The sequence below is a fragment of the Protopterus annectens genome, chromosome 6.part1 (assembly GCF_019279795.1).
Source record: "Protopterus annectens isolate FY-2018-M chromosome 6.part1, PAN1.0, whole genome shotgun sequence".
Lineage (NCBI taxonomy): Eukaryota > Metazoa > Chordata > Ceratodontiformes > Protopteridae > Protopterus > Protopterus annectens.
In genome coordinates, this window is record NC_056738.1 from 301,481,580 (window position 1) to 301,494,261 (window position 12,682).

Sequence of the window (12,682 nt, forward strand, 5' to 3'; positions counted from 1 at the left end):
TTTTGTTTATTTTTTTTCAGAAAGTTAAGTCAAAAACAGCAAATAAACACTTTTAAAATGGAAAATAAACTAGTGCACTTGAGTGTATAGCCTTTTACAGTTAGATGAAAAACACTTAAAAATGAATACTATAAATTGCAAACAGTATTTGGTAAAAAACAGTTCAGATAAGTAGTAAAGTTAATAAAAAAGCAGTCTGAACAATGCGGCTAGCAATATCAAGCAATAAAAGCAAAACAGATGTACTTAATCCACTCAAAGTCTCCTTTTCCCTCTCTGCTGTTGTAGAACTCTGTAGGACACCCTGGCAGGTTATAGCAGAGGTAATAGAAGTGCAAAAACTGCGCAAACACTGTTTATTAAGCAGAAAGATGAAAGGGATAGAAATAGACCAAAACGGCCAATAGACATACAGTTTCTGGGTTGAAGCCACTCTTCCAGTGACAGATAGGCTGTTCCAAGGCTCACCACTCTCACTGATGAACAGAGAAACTTTCCTTTATCTTAGAAAGGTCTGGGCAACACAGGAACTTATAAACAGCCCAAAATCCAGCATACTCTGAAAAGTGGACTTTACTAGATCTAGAAAGGTGGGTAATGAGTATAGGGATAGGATTTTTTTGTTTTTTTTTTCAGAAAGTTAAGTCAAAAACAGCAAATAAACACTTTTAACATGGAAAATAGCCTATCACACTTGAGTGGGCAGCCTTTTACAGTTAAACAGATTTAAAAAAAAACACATAGAAAAATGAATACTATAAAGTGCAAACAGTATTTGGTAAAAAAACAGTTCAGGTAATTAGTAAAGTTAATAAATAAATGGTCAGAACACGGGGGTTAGCAATATCAAGCAATAAAAGCAAAACAGAGGTACCTAATCCAATCAAAGTTTCCTTTTCACTCTCTGCTGATGAATAGGACACCCAGGTAGGCTCTTGCTGAGGTAATACAAGTGCAAAAACCACACAAACACGGGTTTTTAAGCAAAAAGATGAATGGATAGAAATAGCCCAAAATGGCCAATAAAACTACAGTTTCTGGATTGAAACTACTCCTCCAGCGACAGATCGGCTGTTCCAAAGCTCACCACTCTCACTGATGAACAGAGAAGCTTTCCCCTCTCTTAGAAATGTCTGGGCAACACAGGAACATCCAAACAGCCCAGAATTCAACAAACTCTGAAAATTGGACTTTACTAGATGTAGAAAGGTTGGAAGTGAGTATAGGGATAGGATTTTTTTTTGCTTTTTTGTTTTTTTCAGAAAGTTAAGTAAAAAAAGGAAATAAACACTATTAACATGTAAAATAGGCTATTGCACTTGAATGCATAGCCTTTTACAGTTAATCAGATGAAAAACAAACACTTAGAAATGATTACTTTAAAGTGCAAACAGTATTTGGTAAAAATAACAGTTCAGATAAGTAGTAAAGTTAAAGAAAAAGTGGTCAGAACAATGCAGCTAGCAATATCAAGCAATAAATGCAAAACAGAGGTACTTAATCCACTCAAAGTCTCCTTTTCGCTCTCTGCTGCTGTAGAACTCTGCAGGACACCCAGACAGGCTATTGCTGAGGTAATACAAGTGCAAAAACCATGCAAACATGGGATTTAAGCAGAAAGATGAAAGGGATAGAAATAGTCCAAAACAGCCAATAAAACTACAGTTTCTGGGTTGAAACCACTCCTCCAGTGACAGAGAGGGTGTTCCAAAGCTCACCACTCTCACTGATGAGCAGAGAATCTTTTTCTCTATCTTAGAAAGGTCTGGGCAACACAGGAACGTACAAACAGCCTTTAATTCATCAAACTCTGAAAAGCGGACTTTACTAGATTTATTAAGGCAGGAAACAAGTATAAAGACAGGATTTTTTTTTTAGAACGTTATGCCAAAAACAGCAAATAAAGACTTATAACATGGAAAATAGACTATCACACTTGAGTGTGTAGCCTTTTATAATTAAACAGATGAAAATTCACTTATAAAATGAATACTTTAAAGTGAAAACAGTATTTGGTAAAAAAACAGTTCAGAGAAGTAGTAAAGTTAAGAAAAGCGGTGGGAACAATGTGGCTAGCAATATCAAGCAATAAAAGCAAAACAGAGGTACTAAATCCACTCAAAGTCTCTTTTTCACTTTCTACTGCTGTAGAACTCTGCAGGACACCCAGGTAGGCACTTATTGAGGTAATATAAGTACAAAAACCAAGCAAATATAAGTTTTTAAGCAGAAATATGAAAGGGATAGAAATAGCCCAAAACAGCCAATAAAACTACAGTTTCTGGGTTGAAACCACTCCTCCAGTGACAGATAGGCTGTTCCAATGCTCACCACTCTCACTGATGAACAATGAAACTTCCCTGTATCTTAGAAAGGTCTGTGCAACACAGGAACTTACAAACAGCCCAGAATTCAGCAAACTCTGAAAACTGGACTTTACTAGATTTAGAAAGGTGGAAAACGAGTATAGGGATAGGATTTTTTTTGTTTGTTTTTTTCAGAAAGTTTAGTCAAAAACAGCAAATAAGCACTTTTAAAATGGAAAATAAACTAGCGCACTTGAGTGTGTAGCCTTTTACAGTTAGATGAAAAACACTTAAAAAATGAATACTATAAAGTGCAAACAGTATTTGGTAAAAAACAGTTCAGATAAGTAGTAAAGTTAATAAAAAAGCAGTCTGAACAATGCGGCTAGCAATATCAAGCAATAAAAGCAAAACAGATGTACTTAATCCACTCAAAGTCTCCTTTTCCCTCCCTGCTGTTGTAGAACTCTGTAATACACCCTGTCAGGCTATAGCAGAGGTACTAGAAGTGCAAAAACTGCGCAAACACTGTTTATTAAGCAGAAAGATGAAAGGGATAGAAATAGACCAAAACGGCCAATAAACCTACAGTTTCTGAGTTGAAGCCACTCTTCCAGTGACAGATAGGCTGTTCCAAAGCTCACCACTCTCACTGATGAACAGAGAAACTTTCCTTTATCTTAGAAAGGTCTGGGCAACACAGGAACTTATAAACAGCCCAAAATTCAGCATACTCTGAAAAGTGGACTTTACTAGATCTAGAAAGGTGGGTAATGAGTATAGGGATAGGATTTTTTTGTTTTTTTTCAGAAAGTTAAGTCAAAAACAGCAAATAAACACTTTTAACATGGAAAATAGCCTATCACACTTGAGTGTGTAGCCTTTTACAGTTAAACAGATTTAAAAAAAAACACTTAGAAAAATAAATACTATAAAGTGCAAACAGTATTTGGTAAAAAAACAGTTCAGGTAATTAGTAAAGTTAATAAATAAATGGTCAGAACACGGGGGTTAGCAATATCAAGCAATAAAAGCAAAACAGAGGTACCTAATCCAATCAAAGTTTCCTTTTCACTCTCTGCTGATGAATAGGACACCCAGGTAGGCTCTTGCTGAGGTAATACAAGTGCAAAAACCATGCAAATACGGGTTTTTAAGCAAAAAGATGAAAGGATAGAAATAGCCCACAATGGCCAGTAAAACTACAGTTTCTGGGTTGAAACTATTCCTCCAGTGACAGATCGGCTGTTCCAAAGCTCACCACTCTCACTGATGAACAGAAAAGCTTTCCCCTCTCTTAGAAATGTCTGGGCAACACAGGAACATCCAAACAGCCCAGAATTCAACAAACTCTGAAAATTGGACTTTACTAGATCTAGAAAGGTGGGAAGTGAGTATAGGGATAGGATTTTTTTTTTTTGCTTTTTTGTTTTTTTCAGAAAGTTAAGTAAAAAAAGGAAATAAACACTATTAACATGTAAAATAGGCTATTGCACTTGAATGCATAGCCTTTTACAGTTAATCAGATGAAAAAAAAAACACTTAGAAATGATTACTTTAAAGTGCAAACAGTATTTGGTAAAAATAACAGTTCAGATAAGTAGTAAAGTTAAAGAAAAAGTGGTTGGAACAATGCGGCTAGCAATATCAAGCAATAAATGCAAAACAGAGGTACTTAATCCACTCAAAGTCTTATTTTCACGTTCTGCTGCTGTAGAACTCTGCAGGACACCCCGGCAGGCTATTGCTGATGTAATACAAGTGCAAAAACCATGCAAACATGGGTTTTAAGCAGAAAGATGAAAGGGATAGAAATAACCCAAAACAGCCAATAAAACTACAGTTTCTGGGTTGAAACCACTCCTCCAGTGATAGAGAGGGTGTTCCAAAGCTCACCACTCTCACTGATGAACAGAGAATCTTTTTCTCTATCTTAGAAATGTCTGGGCAACACAGGAACTTACAAACAGCCCATAATTCATCAAACTCTGAAAACTGGACTTTACTAGATTTATTAAGGCAAGAAACGAGTATAAAGCCAGGATTTTTTTTTCAGAACGTTAAGCAAAAAACAGCAAATAAAGACTTATAACATTGTAAATAGGCTATCACTCTTGAGTGTGTAGCCTTTTACAATTAAACAGATGAAAAATCACTTAGAAAATGAATACTTTAAAGTGAAAACAGTATTTGGTAAAAAAACAGTTCAGAGAAGTAGTAAAGTTAAAAAAAAGCGGTGGGAACAATGTGGCTAGCAATATAAAGCAATAAAAGCAAAACAGAGGTACTAAATCCACTCAAAGTCTCTTTTTCACTTTCTACTGCTGTAGAACTCTGCAGGACACCCAGGTAGGCACTTACTGAGGTAATATAAGTGCAAAAACTAAGCAAATATAAGTTTTTAAGCAGAAAGATGAAAGGGATAGCAATAGCCCAAAACAGCCAATAAAACTACAGTTTCTGGGTTGAAACCACTCCTCCAGTGACAGGCTGTTCCAATGCTCACCACTCTCACTGATGAACAGTGAAACTTCCCTGTATCTTAGAAAGGTCTGGCCAACACATGAACTTACAAACAGCTCAGAATTCACCAAACTCTGAAAACCAGACTTTACTAGATTTAGAAAGGTGGGAAACGAGTGTAGGGATAGGATTTTTTTGTTTTTTTTTTCAGAATGTTTAGTCAAAAATAGCAAATAAACACTTTTAAAATGGAAAATAAACTAGCACACCTGAATGTGTAGCCTTTTACAGTTAGATGAAAAACACTTAAAAAAACAAATACTATAAAGTACAAACAGTATTTGGTAAAAAAACGTTCAGATAAGTAGTAAAGTTAATAAAAAAGCAGTCTGAGCAATGTGGCTAGCAATATCAAGCAATAAAAGCAAAACAGATGTACTTAATCCACTCAAAGTCTCCTTTTCGCTCTCTGCTGCTGAAGAACTCTGCAGGACTCCCTGGCAGGCTGTAGCAGAGGTACTAAAAGTGCAAAAACTGCGCAAACACTGTTTTTTAAGCAGAAAGATGAAAGGGATAGAAATAGACCAAAACAGCCAATAAAACTACAGTTTCTGGGTTGAAACCACTCTTCCAGTGACAGATAGGCTGTTCCAAAGCTCACCACTCTCACTGATGAACAGACAAACTTCTCTCTATCTTAGAAAGGTCTAGGCAACACAGGAACTTATAATCATCCCAGAATTCAGCAAACTCTAAAAACTGGACTTTACTAGATCTAGAAAGGTGGGAAACGAGTATAGGGATAGGTTTTTTTGTTTTTTTTAGAAAGTTAAGTCAAAAACAGCAAATAAACACTTTTAACATGGAAAATAGCCTATCACACTTGAGTGTGTAGCCTTTTACAGTTAAACAGATGAAAAAGCACTTAAAAATGAATACTTTAAAGTGCAAATAGTATTTGGTAAAAAAAAGTTCACATAACTAGTAAAGTTAATAAATAAATGGTCAGAACAAGGTGGCTAGCAATATCAAGCAATAAAAGCTAAACAGAGGTACTTAATCCACTCAGTTTTGCTCTCTGCTGATGTAGAACTTTGTAGGACACCCAGGTAGGCTCTTGCCGAGGTAATACAAGTGCAAAAACTGCATAAACATGGGTTTTTAAGCAGAAAGATGAAAGGGATAGAAATAGACCAAACTGGTCAATAAAACTACAGTTTCTTGGTTGAAACCACTCCTTCAGTGACAGATAGGCTGTCCCAAAGCTGTCCACTCTCACTGATGAACAGAGAAGCTTCCCTCTATCTTAGAAAGGTCTGGGCAGCACAGATACTTACAAACAGCCCAGAATTCAGGAAACTGTGAAAACCAGACTTTAATAGATCTAGAAATGCGGGAAGCAAGTATAGGGACAGGATTTTTTTTACAAAGTTAAGTAAAAAAAACACAAATTAACACTTTTAACATGGAAAATAGGCTACCACACTTGAGTTTGTAGCATTTTACAGTTAAACAGATGAAAAAAATGCTTAAAAATGAATACTTTAAAGTGCAAACACTATTTGGTAAAAAAAACAGTTCAGATAAGTAGCAAAGTTAATGAAAAATCAGTTGGAACAATTCGGCTGGCAATATCAAGCAATAAAAGGAAAACAGAGGTAATTAATCCACTCAAAGTCTCCTTTTCACTCTCTGCTGTTGTAGAACTCTGCAGGACACCCAAGTAGGCTCTTGCTGAAGTAATACAAGTGCAAAAACTGGGCAAACATGGGTTTTTAAGCAGAAAGATGAAAGGGATAGAAATAGCCCATGTCAGCCAATAAAACTATTCCAAAGCTCACCACTCTCACTGATGAACAGAGAAAATTCCATGTATCTTAGAAAGGTCTGGGCAACACAGGAACTTACAAATAGCCCAGAATTCAGCAAACTCTGAAAACCAGAGTTTACTAGATTTAGAAAGGCGGGAAATGAATATAGGGACAGGATTTTTTTTGTTTTTTTTTCAGAAAGTTATTTCAAAAACAGCAAATAAACACTTTTAACATGGAAAATAAGCTATAGTACTTGAGTGTGTAGCATTTTACAGTTAAACCGATGAAAAAACACTTAAAAACGAATACTTTAAAGGCCAAACAGTATTTGGTAAAAAAAAAAAACCCAGTTCAGATAAGTAGTAAACTTAATAAAAAATCAGTCAGAACAATTCAGCTAGCAATATTAAGCAATAAAAGCAAAACAGAGGTACTTAATCCACTCAAAGTCTCCTTTTTGCTCTCTGCTGATGTGGAACTCTGCAGGACACCCATGTAGGCTCTTGCTGAGGTAATACGAGTGAAAAACTGTGCAAACATGGGTTCTTAAGCAGAAAGGTGAAGGGGATAGAAATAGCCCAAAACAACCAATAAAACTACAGTTTCTGGGTTGAAACCACTTCTTCAGCGACAGATAGGCTGTTTCAAAGCTCGCCACTCTCACTCATGAACAGAGACACTTCCCTCTATCTTAGAAAGGTCTGGGCAATACATGAACTTACAAACAGTCTAGATTTCAGCAAACTCTGAAAACCAGACTTTCAAACCTTTCATAGTGGGAGCTTTATTACCACACTCCCCTAACTAAATATACCAACTCTGAGATTACACTATAGTGGGGAAAAGGGCAAATTTAGGATGATGGTTAAGTGATTTTTCCCCTAGGAAAAATTTCACTGAAGTGGCCGTTCACAGACATGACAGTTCCATGTGTATTGGTCAGTGAACAGGTGTTCACTGACCCTTAAGTTATTATTCTAATTAGAGTGATGTTTTAAAATTGTCCATTCATTCCTTTTCATTATGTCTGAGATACTTTGTTGAACACCTTCACTGAATTATCACTTGTAACATAGGCAAACTTACATTTATATAAAAGTAATCAAACCATATTAATAAGTTTATATTTACAAACATTATACATCATATAAATTGCTATATAATCTAAGCAACTTTAAATAAATTATTAATTTCCTACCTTATCTTAAATCTCATTTCTCCTCCAAAACAATTTTCTACATGTATTGTTCTCACAATTTCCATTTTTTGTATGCAGTTTACTCCTATCCTTTTCTAAATATTTTACTTCCTGTTCTTTGTTATAATATTCACTACTTCAAGTATAGTTCATTTAGATTTTGATTTCCATTTTCTAGTAATTGCTTTTTGGCAGCCACCATAATTAAATTTAACAAGGCCTTACTGTGTTTAGGCAATACAGATCCTGTATCCCAACTCAAAAAATAATTTCCTTATTTACACTCATTTGCTCACTCATTATTCCTGACAGAGTACTCTGCAGGTAATTTTTAAAGTCTGCAAACTTATTATACTCCCAAAAGATATAGTCCCATTTCCCTCTTTTTTTCCTCATCACTCCTCAAACATTTGACATCTAGCTGATAAAAAAATTATTTGGAGTCTGCTTGGGATATACAAGTATCTATGCAAACACTTTCAGGTAAAAATTCTAAATCTTCTAGATTTTGTTGCATATTTGGGATGTATGTCTTCCCATTGTTTCTTTGCAAATTGCATATCTAATCTCTCTTACCAATCTTTTCTCACCTCTTTGGATTGATTCATAGATTCATAGATTCATAGATTCATAGATTAGTACTAAGCTAACTGCCCTTGCGAGCCATTTTAAGCCTAGCCAATTATCCCTTGTGAGACTCAAACCCTGCACCTTGTGTTTGTAAGGCAAACACCTTAACCATTAGGCTACCCTCCCAACCCTAGGGATTCTTATACTTTTAGTGCAATATATTATATGCTGTACTAATTATCCATTCATAACAGCTGCTTCCATTCTACATTCAAATAAAAACTCAAGCAGTGAAGGTCATTCATTTAGGATTCCTCTATCAGTTTCTCTTTGTATATACTCTGATATCAATACCTGATAGGGAAGGCAATCACTAGCTAGCACTCCAAATGTCTTCTTGATCTCTTCCCATTCTATTACCTTTCCTTCTCTAATTATTGTTTTCCACATCTTTGTTCCTTTGCCATCTTCTTCCAGTAAATTCCGGTCCCTTTTTGTCTATTCGTTGTACCCCCTAATTGCAGTCATTCATATCAGCATAATCTTTCCCCATTCCTGTGTTGACTTAGTTCTTAGTATACTTTCTGATACTTTCGGAATACAATATTCTGTATGACTGTTGTTATTCTCCTTAAGGATCTGCACCCCAAATCCCATTCTTTCCTTATTTTTTAAATTACCCCCCTGCTTAATCATCATCCCTTTTCACTATGAGTTGTAGCTTTCTGCTAGTGTTATGTATAAGAGGCTTAAAGGTGTAGCTCTAAAATATCCCTTCAATTCAGGTAATCCTAAATCTCCTTGTTCTGCTGGGAGGATCAACTTATCCCACTTGCATCTTGCTCTCATTTCCTCCTAAATAAAATCCTTCAACTCTTTAATAATTGCTATCTACAACTTCTCCTCTGGTTAATGAAAATATGAATGACTTATGTATAAAACTAAAGGGACTAAAACATATTTACTGCTTGCATCTTGCTATCTATATCCAAGGGTAAGAACTTCCAGTTTCTCAGTTTTTGTATTATCTTTAATTTAGTCTTTCCCGTCATATCCTTAGCTGCCATAAGATAATGCTTTTTTTAATCCATACTCCTAAATACTTAATTTTATCATATACCTGTAAATATGGTTATTGGTACATAGCTTATAGCTGTAACCTTTGTTTTATCTTCATTAATGTTATTTCACCCTTCCAAAAAAAAACAAAACAAAACAAAAAAAAAACGAAATGTCTCACAATGTTCCACAAAAGTGAGATTTCCTTTTCTGGTTTCATAAGGTACAAAATAATATCATCTGCATATAAAGCCAACTTTTCTTGAACACCATACCAATTATATCATTGAATTTCAAAGTCCCTTATTTTCTTTGCCAATGTTTATAACTGTAATGCAAACAACAAAGGGGAAAAAAGACACCCCTGCCTGGTTCCTCTTTTCAGACACAACTTAACAGAGAAGAACCCCCACACTTTGATTCTTTTCCTTCCAGTCATTCATATATTCTTCTACTTAATCAACCTTAATATTATTGTATCAGGAAATACAAATGCTCCCATTGCTCTACTCATAAAATCCCAGGTTACACTGTTGAATGCTTTCTCTGTATCAAGTCCCACTAATAAAAGCTGTATTTTCTTACATTTTACTTCTCAGTGGATCATCATTGTTCTACTAATGTTGTCCAGTGTTTGCCTCCCCTCCACAAAACCACATGAGTCCATATCTATCAATTTTGGCATCGCTTTTGCTATTCTTTTATCCATTATAGACATAAACACTTTATAGTCATGTAACAACAAATCCAACGCAGATAAGCACACCAACGGAGACTGGAACCAGCGTATAAAAAATATAACAAAGACAAAAATCCAATACCATATACGCTGTTCCCTATGGCAAAAGAACATCTTATGGCTTCCAATCACAATAATATCCAAAATGAAACGTGACAGGCACTTCTTAATATTCCATAAAACTTTTATTGACAAGAAACACAGTGAGCGCTTTCGCCAATAGGCTTCATCAGACTTATAATACTTAACAGCCTTTCAGACATTTAAAAAGCCCCCCATGGGATTTGATTGGTTGTTCCAATCAAACTTCAGACTATAACATTATTTAAAGTGCTCAGTGCATATAACTATTAAAAACAAATAGAAATACTCATTGAGTAAAAAATGCTGTATGCCAATCAAATCATCATCATATTCTGAATATAGTTGTATACCCTAATTTACAAGAATTGATAAATACATATACAAATAAATAAAATTATATATAGCAGCTTCGAGGTGGAGTGTAGTACTAACAAAGCAACTACACAATACGGCAGTCATTTAAAACAACACCACTGTTCCATCATTAATACAATATCAAGTTAAAATTCAGAACAAATGTCAAGTCAGGATGCTGTCTTTTTCAATACACTTACAAAATTAGGAATATTCGAACGAAAAACCATGAGAATCAGGAGCTTCATTCATCATGTTGAAACATCGCAAATAGCGTATTTGCTTCGCCAAACCCCACCATTTGTTAGGGAAAACTAACGAAACACTGGCAGAAAGTGGAGGTATTGAATCCACCTACCTACAAAATTAATGTATCCTATCCTCCTATTCACCAGATTCCCCTCTCTTTGTTGAAAAGGAGAACTGGCAAGATGACTGGCACGAAAGGGAATGCTTCACCAACCTACATGAAAATTTAAATTTAATGCATCCTATCTCCCTATACAAAGCGTATCTGAAAGGGGATCAAATAGTGTGTATTCCTACCGAAAGTACGATAGGCATATGATATAAATCAAGTATTATATAGCTAAATGACCTTAGAAACCTACAACATGTATCTAGGAGTATGATCTTGAAACACCATCGTAATCACAAGCACCCCATATTGTAAAAGGCATCAATGTTGTAAGAATATGACCAGCTCTCAGACATAAACAACAGACCAGATAAATCAGAAAGGGCATATCAAGTATCCACAGTCAATAAAGAAAAACCTACTATACGTGTATTATAAAACATGTACTCATTTTGGTTTGAAAACCCTTCTGCTCTTCAAAAATGGTTTGATCTGTACTTTATCATTGAGTCCAGGTGGCTCATCAGATCTTAGTCTGATGATCCACCTGGTCTCACATTCCAAAGTCCTATTAATAAGATCCCCTCCTCTAATGCCCTGTACCAATGTCTGTATAACATAAAAGAAAAAAGTATGTTCAACCCCTGCTTCCTTGTGATGCCTAGATAGTGCATTGACATCTGAGCCTATTCTAACTTGATAGTTATGTTCCCTAATTTGTTCCCTTATTGTACGATTCGTCTTCCCAATATAAAAGGAGGAACATGACTTACATGAAGCCAGATAGACAACATTTCTAGTCTCACAGTTGGTATTAGTGTGAAAAGAATACTTCCGTGTTGTTTTCGGATGTATAAATTCTGTATTTAAATTGATGTAACCACATTGATTGCATTTACCACACGGTACAGTATTCGTGTTGTGACACGTGTTCATATCCCTTGTGCGTATATATTTAGGCTTACATAATAATCTCTTCAAATTGGGGAGATTCCTGTATGTCACTTTCGGTTTAGGGCCCACCACCTTACTCACTTCCCTATCTGAAAGGAGTATATCCCAGTGTTTGTGCAATACTTTCACTACTTCTGAACTATTTTTACTAAAGGATATAGTCGCCCTAACTGTATCAGTAACTGCATTTATTCCCTCTGAAACTTCCTGCTGTTCCATGAAGTAGGGTCTAGCTCTATTGGATCTCATTGCTTCCACCTCTATGATAGTCTCATTGATTTTTCCTTCATCATAACCCCTCTCCAAAAATCTTTCCTTGAGGTTCAGAATTTCTGACTTATAGTTATCCTCACTTGGGTTCAGCCGTGATGCCCTCATGAACTGTCCTTTTAAAACATTATTAAAGACGTACATGGGATGCATGCTTTGTCTGTGAAGTAAGTTATTTCTATAACAACCTTTCCTATGAATGGATGTATTCAGCAGACCATTATCCATTCTACAAATTTCTACATCCAAGAATGAAATGTTGGTTCTAGAGAAATTTAAAGTAAATTTAAGGAAGTTGGTAGAGGTATCCAGATAATGTACGAAACTCTTTAATGACTCTTCATCACCCAACCAAACAAAAAAGAGATTGTCCACAAACCTGCGGTACATCCCTACATGTTTCTTATATAGATCATTTTCACATAGATACCTATCTTCCCAGGTGGCCATGACCAGGTTGGCGTAGCTATTCGCACATGGTGTGCCCATAGCTACGCCATCACTCTGCAGGAA